This window comes from Mesoplodon densirostris, chromosome 3 (genome assembly GCF_025265405.1).
Source record: "Mesoplodon densirostris isolate mMesDen1 chromosome 3, mMesDen1 primary haplotype, whole genome shotgun sequence".
Taxonomy (NCBI): domain Eukaryota; kingdom Metazoa; phylum Chordata; class Mammalia; order Artiodactyla; family Ziphiidae; genus Mesoplodon; species Mesoplodon densirostris.
In genome coordinates this window covers 69,903,590-69,919,680 of record NC_082663.1, presented here as the reverse complement: position 1 = coordinate 69,919,680, position 16,091 = coordinate 69,903,590, and positions in this window count along the sequence as shown.

The window sequence follows — 16,091 nt, the reverse complement described above, 5'->3', positions numbered from 1 at the left end:
CAGGATTTACAATTGCAGTCTCACAGGACAATTTATACCCGCATACATGAAAAGCTGCTGCCCGAGGGTCTGACTTCCAAGTAACCTGAAACTAGGTGCAGACAGAAATCCCTCCCTTTGGAACACTGATAGGTTTTGACATGCCCTCAACAAATGGGATGTGTTAAAAATAAATCAGGTTCCTTTTAAAATCACAAAGGTTCAGGTGATAACAAAGAGCTAGGGCAAGGTTTAAGGATAAGTTTCTCCTTCTACACAAGGCTACTCCTCCAAGCCTGGAAGAGGCAGATGTTTCACCTAATGCATAGAAAGAAATATGCAGAGTCAAGCAAAATGAGGAAACAGAGGTATATGTTCCAAATGAAAGAACAAGATAAAAAACCTCAGAGGATGGGAAACCTTACTAAAATGAAGATAAGTAATATACCTGAAAAAGAGTTCAAAGTAATGGTCATAAACATGCTTACTCAACTGGGGAGAAGAACAGATGAATACAGCGAGAACTTCAACAAAGAAGTGGAAAATAAAAGAAAGTACCAAATGGAAGTCACAGAGCTGAAGAATGCAATAACTAAACTGGAAAATACACTAGAGTGGTTTAAGAGCAGACTAGATGAATCAGAAGAAAGGATCAGTCAACTTGAAGCAAGGCAATGGAACTCAACCATCAGAGCAGCAAAAAGAAAAAAGAAGAAAAATGAGTAAACTAGCTTAGTTTAAGGGACTTATGGGACAACATTGAACAGACTAACATTTGTATCATAATGTTCCTAGAAGAAAAGAGAAAGGGACAGAAATCTTATTTGAAGATATAGTGGTTGGAAACCTGGCTAACCTGGGGAGGTAAATGGACAACCAGATCCAGGAAACCCAGAGAGTTCCAAAGAGTCCTACACCAAGACACATCATAATTAAAATGTCAAAAATTAAAGACAAGGAGAGAATACTAAAAGCAGCAAAGAAGAACAACTTGTGTACAGGGAAACTCCCACAAAACTAGCAGCAGATTTTTCAGCAAAAACTTTGCAGGCCAAAAGGGATTGACATGATACATTCTCAGTGCTGAAAGAAAAAAAAAGAAAATTCCAAACAAGAATACTCTGCCTGGCAGTTATGATTAAGAATTGAAGAAGATACAGAGTTTTCCAGACAAGCAAAATCTAAAGGAATTAAAGGAATTAATCACCACTAAACTGGCCTTGCAGAAAATGCTAAAGGGACTTCTTTAAGCTGAAAAGTATGGGTACTAATTAATAAGGAAAAAACATGTGGAAGTACAAAAACTATGAACGTATAAAAGAATATGAAAGTATAAAGGTAAATATATAGAAAAGGTAGTGGATTAATAACATATAAAACTAGTATGAAGGTTAAAAGACAAAAGTAATAAAATTAACTCTCGAACTAACCTCTGCTAGCTTCAAACTGTTCTTCTGCAGTTTCCTCACCTCTCTTAGCCTTCACAGAATTAAAGACAGTTAGGGCCTTGATCAAATTAGGCTTTGGTTAAAGGAATGGCGTAGTGTTGTGACTTGTTTGATCTTCTATCCAGACGGCTAAAACTTTCTCCATATCAGCAATGACTGTTTTGTTTTCTTTATTCATTTATTCACTGGAGAAGCACTTTTAATTTTCTTCAAGACCATTTCCTTTGCATTTACAATTTGGCTAACTATTTGGTATAAGAGGCATAGCTTTCAGCTTATCTCAGCTTTTGACATGACTTCCTCACTAAGCTTAATCATTTCTAGCTTTTTTTTTCTTTTCCGGTACGCAGGCCTCTCACTGTTGTGGCCTCTCCCATTGTGGAGCACAGGCTCTGGACATGCAGGCTCAGTGGCCATGGCTCACGGGCCCAGCCGCTCTGTGGCATGTGGGATCTTCCCGGACCGGGGCATGAACCCGCGTCCCCTGCATCAGCAGGGGGACTCTCAACCACTGTGCCACCAGGGAAGCCCCATTTCTAGCTTTTGATTTAAAGTGAGAGACATGAGACTCTTCCTTTTACATGAACACTTAGAGGCCATTGTAGGGTAATTAATTGTGTATTGGCCTAATTTCAATATTGTTGTGTCTCAGGGAATAGGGAGGCCTAAGGAGAAGGAGTGGGATGGGGGAACAGCAAGCTGGTGGAGTAGTCACAACACACACAACATTGGTCTATTAAGTTCATCATCTTATATACATGTGGTTTGTGGGTTCACCCCCAAATTACAATAGTAACATCAAATCTCACTGATTACAAATCACCATAACCAATATAATAATAATGAAAAAGCTTGAAATAGTTCAGGAATCACCAAAATGTGACACAGAGACACAAAGTGAGCCAATGCTGTTGGAAAAATGGCACTGGTAGACTTGCTTGATGAAGGTTGCCACAAACCTTCAATTTATAAAAAAGTGCAGTATCTATGAAGTACAATGAAGTGAAGTACATAAAACAAGTTATGCCTGTGCACCCTCAGGAAATGAATTAAAAATAATTTCTAAATATCTCAAGAGTAAAAAAATAAATTATAACACAAATTTTAAAAACACAAAAAAGAATTTTAATGCTACTGATTCTTGTGGAATGCAGTGAAGTTGGTATAGAAAAGGAATTTATAACTTTAAATGCTTGAATTAGAAAATAATAATCACCTAAAAAAATTAAAACAATTAAAATGAGTGAGCTGTATCCAACTTAGAAATGAAAAATAAGAAAACAATAGAAGACAAATTAAAAATTAAAAATAAATATATTTACAAAGAAATGAGATACATAATAAAGAGAATCAATGAACCCAAACTTGAAAAGCATAATAAAAGAAGCAAAATTTTTGTGAAATGAAAGAGGGAGCAAGGGAAAGAGAGAAATGAGAGAGACAGAGACAGAGATGGAGAGAGACACAGGGAGAGAACACAAATGAACCTTATGGGGAAAAAAAGGTATTACAGCACAGATTAGAGAGAGACTACAATGATTGATTTTATACTGGAACAGGTTAAAATATAGATATGGAAAATGACTAGGAAATAGTACTTACAAAAACTATCTCAAATAGAAAAAGCTGAATGGTTTAGTTATTAAAGAAATAGAAACAATAGTTTTGTGAGTGTGTCAAGCCAATTTTTAAGAACAGATCATTTTAGCCATATAAAGAAGTCTTTCAAAGAATAGGTAAATGAAAATATGACTGCTCCCACTTTTTCTATGAGGACAGTCTGACCTTGATACCAGAACTATGCAATAATAGTTTGGGCAAGCCAATCTCACTCACTCATAAATGTAGATGAAAATATCCACACCAAACAAACCAGATAGGATTAAAAAAAAAAAAACACACCTAGTTTATATAAAATATACTACACCAAGGCCAAAGTACATTTATCCTAGAATACAGGAGGGTTTGTCATTAGGAAATGTATAATGGGTATTTACCACAATAAGATTATACATATGCAAAATTTTATATGACAGTAAGAACATTTTTGATAAAATTCAAAACCCATTCCTTATTTGGGGGGGTGGGATTGGGGGGGACGTTAATCTAGGAATAGATTAAAGAGAAATTCCTAAACCTGAAAATGGGTTTTACAAGAAATCTATAGCAGAGCATGTTGTTAATGGGGAACATTAGTAGCATTCCCTGTAAAATAAAAAAAAATAAATAAATAAACAAACAAAAAAACCCAAAAATGTCTATTTTCACCACTTTCATTCATCATTGTCTGGCCCTCTGAATAAGGAAGACAGCAAGGAGGAAAAGGACAAATAAAGGCATAAGGATTGAAAGGAAAAACAGAAATGCCTTTATTAAAAAGTGACAATTTCCCATGTAGAAGATCTCTTAGAAAGTTCATATGTATATTAGTAGAAATAATGGAAGTTTAGCAAATTGTCTGGATACAAGCTCAATAGGCAAAAATCCATTTCATACTGATATAGCATCAAAAAGAGAGAATGTAAGTTTTTTAAAAAGACAATATTTTTATGGCCACAATGACCATTAGGTACGAGAAAGAAACATAAAATATATCCAAGAGCTGTAGTGTAGGAAATTATAAATTTTATTGAAAAATTAACCACAAGACATCCCATCTTCATTTGTATAAAGATGCAATATTATAAAAATATAAAATTTGGCCAAACAAATCCACACAATAAATCCAATGCAATTTAACTAAAAAATCAAATAGTGTTTTCTTTAGAATTTGATAAACTGGCACTAAAATTTATTTTCAAAAGGAATTAAATTGGCTAGAGTAGGAAATCCTTCTGAAGAAGAAAAGGGTGGACAAGTTATTCCTACTCATTTATACTTAATCACTGCGGTGTGCAAAGGTTGAGGGGGTGATGGTTTGCACTGGTTGCAGACAATAAAAGGTGCATTATATGTAAAGAGTTCAAAAACAATAATAAAACAAGCTAAAATATTTTTTGTTTTTATATCAGCAACATTATTGGCAATTCTAAACCATATCAGTGTTAAAATTCTCCTCCATGCAGAGGCCAATACTTCCCAAGCACTACCCCCTTAGTGTCTTACTACTTAAAGTTGGAACACTTAAGTTAGTACTTTATTGGTGAAGATAAAAAATAAATTGACCAGTGAAATGGATAGGATTCCCTGAAACAAACCTATGCATATATTGATATACAAAGTGGTAGTGTTACCGAGTCCAAGCTCACTCTGCTCACCGCATGACGGGCCAATGAATTGGAGATGAGGCGTTGAGGCAAAGGCATACGACTTTATTCGGAAAGCCAGCCGACTGAGAAGATGGTAGACAAGTGTCTCTGAGAAACCATCTTATCTGGGTCTGGATGCCAGTTTCTTTTATAGAATCAGGGAGGGAAATGCCTTGAAGAAGTAAAATAAAAAGGAAGAACAGAGAAGTAGAGGCAGTGAGGAAGTAAAGTAAAAGGGCCATCAGTCTTGCAAAACATCTTCTGGAATGACCAACCTCGGTGAGGCGATGTGTTAGTTTCTTTTTTTCTTGAAGCCATTCACAGGTGGGCAGGGTTCCCTGAGGCAGGACATTATGTATGATTATAATAACAAAAGCAAAAATTAAAGTCAAAGAAACAGATCAAACGTGGAGTCGATTTAGCTCTTCCCTGTTACAGTAGCATTACAGCACAGTGCATAACTTGTAACATCATGAATCTGTTTGTGTTGCCAGAAGGAGATGAATGCAACAGTTAAAATTTTAATGGAAACATGTATAAATAAAGGACTATTTCCAGAATTGTGATCAGGGCTAAGGGAACCAAAAAATAATTATAAAGTTTTTTTTTTCTATTTTTTTAAATTAGTTTCTGCTTTATAACAAAGTGAATCAGTCATACATATACATCTGTTCCCACATCCCTTCCCTCATGCATCTCCCTCCCTCCCACCCTCCCCATCCCACCCCTCCAGGCGGTCACAAAGCACCGAGCTGATCTCCCTGTGCTCTGCGGCTGCTTCCCACTATCTATCTACCTTACGTTTGGTAGTGTATATATGTCCATGCCTCTCTTTCGCTTTGTCACAGCTTACCCTTCCCCCTCCCCATATCCTCAAGTCCATTCTCAAGTAGGTCTGTGTCTTTATTCCCGTTTTACCCCTAGGTTCTTCATGACATTTTTTTTCTTATATTCCATATATATGTGTTAGCATACGGTATTTGTCTTTCTCTTTCTGACTTACTTCACTCTGTATGACAGACTCTAGGTCTATCCGCCTCATTACAAATAGCTCAGTTTCGTTTCTTTTTATGGCTGAGTAATATTCCATTGTATATATGTGCCACATCTTCTTTATCCATTCATCCGATGATGGACACTTAGGTTGTTTCCAGCTCCGGGCTATTGTGAATAGAGCTGCAATGAACATTTTGGTACATGTCTCTTTTTGAATTATGGTTTTCTCAGGGTATATGCCTAGTAGTGGGATTGCTGGGTCATATGGTAGAACAGTATGGAGGTTCTTTAAAAAAATTATAAAGTTTTTAGGGACCAGTAACCGGCCTGAAAGGCAAGAGACAGGAGAGCATTTTCTGAGCCTCTCCTAGCCACAGGAGATGGCCTATCCTTCAGGAGCTGTGGTCACTGAGAAGAAAAAACCCAAAAAACAAAATGACAGAGAGGAAGAGGAGGGAGAGAAATCAATACCCCTTCTTCTCTCTCTTCTCAGTTTTTGATGTCCTGTCTGTGGTACCCATTATTCAAATCCAACCAGAAGTCTGAAGGCAAGGTTCCTTAGGCAATGCAGTCAGCCTATAGAGGTCAGCTTTCCCTGACAGAGGGCAGGGAAAGGCTGAGGAAAAATCTAATGAGATAAATGGAGAATAATTAGCACAGGCAAATCTTCTGTCACTCAACTTCCAATCTTATGGTTTGCTTGGATTAGTTGTTAGCAAAGATTTTCTCTAAAGATAGCCAATATTTTTGCTGGTCATACAAGTCTCTGCCACAACTAATCAATTCTACTGCTGTAGAATGAAAGCAGCCATTTAGTCCCACTCTTAAAATCTGAATTGCAATACTACCTATCATTATTGTTCATTATGTAAAGTAGCAGAAGGAGTAAAGGGATAGAGGAGAAAAAAATAACTATTAAAAGTAATAATCAATCATGAGACCTAATTAATAATTATACTTTTAGACCACTCTATGGCAACATTTCCCACTGCAATCTTCAGCCTAATGAATGACAGTGTCTAAAGTATGACAAAGGTTTTTCAATAAATTTCAAGTATGCTGGACTTCTCATCAGTACACTTCATAATGTTTTAATGGAGAGAGTGTCCAAGAACACTCCTACAGGGTATGTTTACAGGGTACCTGAACAAGTATAGTGGATCTACTCTAACACTTATTATTCCTGATTCTTAGAACTCCTTCCTCTACAAAATGACTAGGAAACTCTCTGACTTAAAGGCAGTCCTTCTCAGATTTTAATACGCATACAGATCTCTTGGGAACCTTGTTAAAATGCAGAGTCAAATTCGGTAGATATAGTGTAGAATCTGAGATTCTGCATGGCTAAATCGTTCCCAGATGGTTCTCTGACTATGCTTTGAATCAAAACGCTGTGGGCTACTGTTAAGTCCAGGCTTAATTAAACAATCTCGCTGACTGTTAACACCACTCTCAACACATTTCATCCTAATCCCTAGGGGAGTAAACACATATCATTAGATTTGGCCTGATTCAATCTAATACTTTATATTTAGTGATTGAATTCTCTTACAGTCTATCAACATTTTTGTCTCCAAGAATTTTTCTAATGTAAATAGGCAACACCGTACAACTTCTTTAACATATCTGTTTCCCAAGAAGGCCCAACACTTCTCCTTTTGAGTGTTGCTGGCATCTAAATCTCAATATTAATGAGGGGTAGTGATAGAATAGATTTCCCTTTTGAGGCAAGTACCCCAGAGAGGGTCATTGAAGGTTGTTTGTTTGTTTGTTTGTTTGTTTGTTTGTTTTAAATTTTATTTATTTATTTTTACAACTTTATTGGAGTATAATTGCTTCACAATGGTGTATTAGTTTCTGCTTTATAACAAAGTGAATCAGTTATACATATACATCTGTTCCCATATCCATTCCCTCTTGCATCTCCCTCCCTCCCACCCTCCCTATCCCACCCCTCCAGGAAAATTATGGTCTCTTAGAAGAGGAGAGGGTGAATATTTCTTCCAATGTTCAGCAAATTTCAAGGGAAATTGGGATGTCAAAACTCTCAACATCATCTGAGTCTGTCCAAATGTCTCCAACCCAAGTCCCAAAGCCTTATTTTTATATAAACAGCTTACTTACCTTCTTAGCATGTAATCCATAACAATTACACATTTAAATGGTTTAGCAATTCTGCAGGCTCTAGGCTTGATCCTCAGACTTGTATGCTTTGCCACTTCAGCGACTTTTTTTTTTTAATTAATTTATTTTTGGCTGCGTTGGGTCTTTGTTGCTGCACACAGGCTTTCTGTAGTTGGGGCAAGCGGGGGCTACTCTTCATTGCAGTGTGTGGGCTTCTCATTGCAGTGGCTTCTCTTGTTGCAGAGCACGGTCTCTAGGAGCGCGGGCTTCAGTAGTTGTGGCATGTGGGCTCAGTAGTTGTGGCTTGCGGGCTCTAGAGCGCAGGCTCAGTAGTTGTGGCACACGGGCTTATTTGCTCTGCAGCATGTGGGGTCTTCCTGGACCAGGGCTCGAATCCATGTCCCCTGCATTGGCAGGCAGATTCTTAACCACTGCACCACCAGGGAAGTCCCTTCGGTGACTTTTTTTAATGCTCCACAAAAATTTTCTTGTGCTTTACTTGAGACTTGGTTTGGAAATTCAAGTCTTTAAGTTCTTTTCTTTCTTTTTTCCTTCTTTACTTATGCTCTTAAGGACAGTCAAAAGAAGGCCGCAAATCCATCCCCAAAGTCTCTGTAGTCATTAATTGTCGCCATTCATTTGTCACCATAGTGACTAAGTCCCATAACCACTTAATCTCTCAAAGCTTTTCTTCTTACTTGTATTGTGTCCCATGCTATAACCTCTAATAATCTCATCCTATTTCCTACCCAAAATGAGGTTAACCAAGAGCTCATCAAATATCTGAACAATCAAATCTCAAAATCTCATTTTCTACCTGGGACAATTTCCCTTCAATACTACACTCTATGGCTACCTTAAAGTTGGACTGTAGTGTGACCTCAGTTCACATGTATTGAGCTAAACCATTTAAATTCTATATTAATCTAGGAACTGCAAAATCACTCTATGATACTAGCCATCTACTGTATCCAACTAACCTAACTTCTTTTATATCATTTAATAATTATTCTAATTTGGGTAATCTCTCCTAAATACAGAAACTATCTACAATATAGAAAAAGGTTTTTTTCACAAAAATATTAAATTAAGAATAATTTGTAACAACATAAAATTGACAACAAAAGTGATGCTTAAAATCTATGTAAAAGAATTCCCTGGTGGTCCAGTGGTTAGGGCTCCACACTTCCACTGCAGGGGCATGGATTTGATCCCTGCTCAGGGAACTAAGGTCCCATGTACCGTGTGGCGTGGCCAAAATAACAATAATAATAATAAAATAAACATGAAAAAAATTTAAAAATAAAAGCTATGTAATAAGTGATCATTTTTAATCCTTATGGATTTACTTTAAAAAAACAAAATAAGAAAATTACATATGATTACATGTGAACCACAAGAATGAACAAATCATTTGCTTATAATAATATGCCAATAACATACATAATATCAACACCAGATTATGGAAGTATAAATGCTGTCATTTCCTTTCCTGTTGTTCACTATTAGTCTGAAGAGAGAATAATTTACAAGTGGCTTTGAGCACTCTGGTTAAATTTAATTGGTTCTTCTTTGATTAACCTTGGTCTAAATTTTTTTTATTTTCTCAGAGTTCTAAGGTTATAGAGTTGCCTTTGAATTCTTTCTCAATTTTGTGAAAGTGTTAAATCATGAGGTACTGTTTCCTAAGTCCACACAAGTTTCAATTCATCTAAAAAATCTATGAAGCTGCAAATGTAGCAGATAATTATGTTTCTCTCAAGATAACAAAGCCCGTAAGTCCTTCTGTTTAGGTGGGAATTGAAACAACTGTACTACATTATTGGAAGCCAAAACAATTAGTGAAATAATTCTGCACCATCTGCATTATTTCTTGTCTTCCAACTCATGTTTGCCTTGTTTTCAGGTAATTAATGTTAAAATAAATACACTTTTACTGCTTTCCTAGCTGGTAATGGGTACTTACCATGATGGGCTGAGCAGGATACTTTAGAGAAATCCAAGCATTGTCACATTTCTGTTATCTTCTTTCATGGAATCAAAGAGTGCAAATCTTGCTGAATAGTTAATACAATTATCTTGTCACTAAAGCTGACTCCTCCAAATATAGTAACAATAGGTAAAGTCATCTGAGTTTGGACACATTATGTAGCTGTTGTTCCAAGGATGACTATCACTGCAGACAATGAGGGCTAAAAGAGCTTTTTAATTCCATGTAAATACAAAAATAAAGGCTGAACCTATCAGAAGTGAGAAATTAGTGGAAAAACAGCTCATATCTTTTGTTGAATGAGAAACCATTTTTGGTATGCTTTATTATTAGCACCATATGGTTAGAACAATTGTTTTTTTACTTTTAAATATGTTTTAATATATTCTAATGAGAAAAAAAGATGTGGTATAAAATATTGACTCATGCATATTTCTTAGCATTTTGCTAAAATCGTTTTCTTATGCCTATGCTAATATGAAAGAACTAAATTAAATGATGTAGACATAAAAATGAAAGTCTTTAAATTCTCAATAAACTAGACATCAGGGTTGCCTCATAGCAGATAGTGTGGTTCAAAACCATGAGCTTTCTCCTCTGACCTCCCTAACACTCATCCAGCAGAGGCTGGCAGCTTTAGCTTCTCAGGGAAGAGAAAAGTTATCCCTCTTCTCTATGCTTTTACTAGATTTAAGCCCATAGTCATTCATATTTTACCTTATCAGTAATAAATAGTATCCAAATCCTGGCTTAAATTAAGGTGATATTTTTAAGACTTCTCTGACTACCAGTTTAGAATTAATTGTTCTTTATCTGTGTTTTTTCAGAGTCCAAAGTGCTCAGGCTGCAAACATAGCTTGGAATTAAATGGAATCATTGCAGCTTACATTGTCAAGAGTACACCTTTTGGGGGATCTGGGTCATCTAATACTGCAGGGCCTGGAGTTGCAGGAATGGAGAGCACAAAGTCCCTGAGTAGGTCTTTGGAAATGATAATAAGTCGGGACACTCCTGTTTTGCACCTTTGAAGCCTAGATACTTTCTATTGAGGACACAGTATCATATGGATATCTCTGATTTAGTTTATGTACTGAAAGCTGGAGAACATCACCCCATGTTTGCAGAATATTGATTCAGTGCTTGATGCTTCAGTTGTATCTGGAGAAGGCCATCCCAGGTCTCTGTCAGGCCTGTTTCTGTTTGGTGTAGTATATGATATGACCAGTGGATCCTATGTTGTAGGCCTACCTCCTCACCTCCTTCAAGGTCAAATAGATCCCTGTTTGGATGCTGTGTTGTATGGGATACCAGGTGTGTGAATCGGGCACTTGGTAAATCCCCAGATTCTGTTGCTGGTGGAAGCTCTGTGGGTATTATTCCACACCTGGAATAAATGTTCATTCTTGTGAGAAAAAATAATTGATACTTTCAGGACATAAGGAGCCAGATGTAGTCAGTCAACTTGCCACCAAGTGCCCAATTGCTCTCCATAAGTCATGATGTAATACAGGTATCTTAGCATTGGTGTTTGTTAAAGACATGTTGGACACTGGAGTGGCACCAGCTAGATCACTCTTAATAAGTGGTCTTCCATGCCATTTAGCCTATAATTATAACATTTAATGTGTTTGCCCATAATGTCATAATTGGATTGCCCACTGAACAAAACAATGTTGGCTGATGTCAACTAATCTTTTCTTTTCTTTTGGTCTACTCAATTGGTCTACTTCTATGGTGCATGCTTTCTAGTGAGTGTTAACATTTGTTTCAAAGACCTTCACACTTTGTATCCACCACCATATGTCCATCTTTATCCTTTCTACCCAAGATTTCCTCATCTAGAGTCTTCCAAATGTTTGCCTTTCAGTTGCCCAGAACTGTTGCCCTACAGTCCATGAGCCTGGATTGCTTCTCCTTCCACACAAAATAAACAAAAAGGTACACTTTCCAAAGCTACACCTATTGGGAAGGTTTTTGTCCCTCACCACTTCTGTCAAAGCCATGACTGAGTATTTTCTAATCCAGCCACCATCCATTTTTAACTTGCACATACATAGTGAGCCAACCCATCTGTAAATCAAGTGTGGGCTGTATCTCTTTCCTCCAATAGATTGTATGGAATGTCCCATGTGTCTGTAGTTATGAGCTGAGGGAGGGTCACTGGTCCTACTGTGGTGGTTTCTGGGAAATCTGGGCTACCTGCTAATATAGCTTACATATTCCCTCTGGTCTAGCTTGAGGTCAATCCTAGGTATATCATTTCTAACTTACAGTGGAATGCTGCTGGGCCCAATCAAATTTATGCCTTGATGTGTCCAATAGGATGCCTTTCATAATGGGCAGCTCAAAACTCACGATCACTTGATGCCTTATGGTCAAGTGTTCATTTTTAACAGGACCCAGCAATACACCAAGAGCACATCACATCAAGGAGTGTGCAATTATCTGTTTAGATGGCAAGGACTTGCTCCTGAAACCCAGGGCCCTATGCTGTGAATTCTCCTACTGGAGTTTTCTGTAAACTCTACTTGGCATCATTTTCCACCACTGACACCTCCATCACAGTAGGCTTTTTGGTTCTTATGACCCAAGTAGCGAGGCTCAGAATACTGAGCTGATACAGAATTCTTTTCTTCTCCAGGCCCCAATCAATAGGGGCAGCCTTTTGTGTTACCCACTGTGCATACCAGAGCAGTAATTCTAGTATTGTTATGTGTTGCCTCTAGAATCTGAAGAGCCCCAAACTCCATTGTACTTGCTTATTGGTAGAAGAGGATACAAGATGAGGCAAATTCTCTTTTAGTTTGGAGGGAAGTCCTGAGTTGCCCTGACTAATGGGCCATTACAACCTTAACTGAAGTGGATAGTTCTTAAATTTTATTTATTTATTTATTTATTTATTTATTTATTTAATTTGTTTATTTCCAACTCTCTGCAGTATGTGTATCATACCAAGTGTTCTAGCATGTAAGATACCTCTTGATTACCCTGCTTTATCAATATGGTGTCATTGATGTATAAATCAATGTGATATTCTTTTGGATATCCAGATGGTCCTGTTATCTTTGAACAATTTCAAGATACAGTTTGGGAGCCTTAAAATAGCCCTGAGGCAAAACTGCAAGTGTATATTTTTGTTCTTTCATATAAATGTAACTTTTTCTGACTCATTTTCCTGGTTGTGAAAGAAAAGTACACATGCACTAAAACAGTGTTTGTATATCATGTTCCAGAAGCTGCATTAATCTCCAGGAACAGTAGCATACCTGGTATGTAAGATGCTCTCAGCACTACTGTTTCATTGAGATTCTGATGTTCTACAACCATGTTCTAATCTCCACCTGCTTTTGGCAAGGATTATACTGGTTAATTAAACAAAGATATGATAGGGACTATTACTGCTGCATCCTTTAGATCTTTAAAGGCAGCACCAATCTCTCTCATCTTCCCAAGATGTAATATTGACTTTTATTTATTATCTTGTCTTTCTGGGGGAGCAGTCATTGAGACTTCCACTTGGCCTTCTCCACTATGATAGCTCTCCTCACACAGGCCATGATCCAATGTGAGGTTTACTTCAATTGTTAAGTATCTCAATCCAAATTTTACATTCATGGCCTGAGGTAATGACACCAGGTGGGTCTGTGGAACCAATATAATAACTGTTAGCTGGACTTTGGCAAGGATTTCAGTTTTTAACTGGCCTCCATTCTAACAGGAAAACCATAATGACAGTCCAGTTCTCCAAGTATCAATATCAACTCAGACCCTGTATCTAATAGTCCACAAAAAGTAATCTCTTTTCACCTGTAGGCAATTATAAGAAAGAAACGGGGAATCATTGCTGCATATATTTGATGTAATAGTGTAGCATTCTTTATCCTGGGGATTCAGTTATCTCTTCAGTCAATGGGGCAGCACTGTGGTTCAGATCTGGGAAATTTCCAAGGAATTGTGACTTTTTATTGAGACAATGCCTTCAGCTTCATGCTCATCTATTTTGTTTTTTTTGTTTTTTTTTTCTTTTTTTGCGGTACGCAGGCCTCTCACCGTTGTGGCCTTTCCCATTGCGGAGCAGAGGCTCCAGACACGCAGGCTCAGCAGCCATGGCTCACGGGCCCAGCTGCTCCGCGGCATGTGGGATCTTCCCAGACCGGGGCACGAACCCGTATCCCCTGCATCGGCAGGCGGACTCTCAACAACTGCGCCACCAGGGAAGCCTTATTCTTGCTTTTTTAGTCCTAGTTTGCTGTCCGTTTATTTTGCCTTTAAGGATGCCAGGGTTTTTTTTTTTAATTGTATTTACAACTCTCTGTAGGTCAAACCTCTCCATCTCACACTCCAGACTTGCTGGTCATTATGATAATTGTGATCCCCTGGCTGTTGTAATTTAAACACTGCCACCTGATGCCATTTGGTTCAGAGCCATTCATCTCCATTGGTATCAACTGGTGAAGCTCTACATCATCCTCTTCTACCAGCAGTTCTGGTCTGTAGCAGAAAGCCACTGCCTTGGCGGCTGGTGAGTACTCTGGGCCTTCCTGTGAAACAAATCTTCTGGTGGGACACTTGTCCGCATATAAAATATCCACTCCAACACCCTTGCTTCCCTGATTATTTTAATCCCTCTTGCTCCTGAAATTTTAGACATTTTAGTTTTGCTCAGTATAAACCATTGTTTTCTTTAGATCTCTAGAAGCCAATCTAGCACCAGGTTTTTATTATCCCATAGGGTTCTTGCCAGGGTGTAAAATTCTGATTCCTGAGAGAGTGCCCCAAATTTAATAAACTCTTCCTTAGATTTGTGTTCTGGCCCTCTTTATCAAACACCTTCAAAATCCTGTATCAATGATACTCTCTTGGCACTTGCTGGTACATGCTGGTTAACCCTTACAGCTTCCTTTGTCATCTAGTCATTTTCTTCTCATATAAGACCTAACATGGGACATGCTGGGTTTTACTTTGACCAAACCCTAGTTATTAACATAGAATCTAAGAGAAGAGGTAAGACAGATCCTGAGGCGAACACCTTTTGCCTTATGAGGGAGAGATATCTGCATTGTTTTCCTACAAGGAGTAAGTATATATTTTATATAAATAATAAGGTATAATACTTAAGCAAATTGTATATACTTCCTTCTGAAATAACTTTTGTATTAGTAGTAACAAAAATTTCTTACTCCAATTGAATTTAGATAAGCATATTTTACTGTCAATAATTTTACAATAATTACTCTATTTTTGGTGGAGCCAAATTATTGGACTTTCATTGTGTTGTTTTATTATGATTCTATACAATACTATTTTAATGAACTTATATAGGCAATGTTTTTATTTAGCTTGCTTATTTTAACATTCAAATTAATGTCATAGTTACTTAATAATCATTAATAAATTCCCAGTAGAGTAAATACCACAATGATGAAGAGGTCTGTTTAATAACATAATCCTCTGGTGGTGTCCATAGTTGACAATTTTCTATTAGCCTACTTATAATTAACCATTTTTAGTGAATAATCCTGTAATACAAATAAGTAAGCTAATAATACTTGTCCAAGTCAGAGTCATTAATAAATATTGAGGCAAATGCATTTTGTTCTACGTAGAGGCTAAATTTCTATTTCAACTCCACTCACCATTATACAACTGAAGTATTTCAAAAATTCACTCTATAAAAACTCACTCTATAAAAACTCACTCTATAAAATATAAAAATATTTCAAAAATTCACTCAGCTTAAATTAGCCAATTACACTCATGGAAATTCATAAAGTGAAAGTATATGACTTTTAAAAGGAAAAAATGTATAAAATTAAATATTATAGGAAATACTCTCTTTTTTTCCCAACATGGTTCAAACATTTATTTGTTCACTAGAGTGAGATTTGTATGCTTGGCTATTGCCTACAGATATTTGGTCTGAAGTTAGAATTCCATGTAGAGTCCATTTATGTCCATGTTTGGGAAGCTGAATTATAGTCTCCTTGCTGGTTTCCTTGCCTCAGAGAGAGAAAAGTGATTTAGCCTAGTTCAATTTCAGCAAGCTGATAACTTCGCCCTTGTATATCAGTTATCTTGAATCACAGCTGACTCTGTTAGGTGTTATGTCATTCCACATTTCACTCTGTAATAAACCTGGATGTGGTTTAATGCTCTCTAACCCTCTGTGCAAGCTGGGTAGTTCACACAATATTAGACAGAAATAATGAGCATTTAGCAGGATCCAGGTCTAATTTATAGTGAAGTGTTGATGCATGTGATCCCTGACTGCTTCTCCTGAAGTTAATTTCTCTGGAAATAAGTATC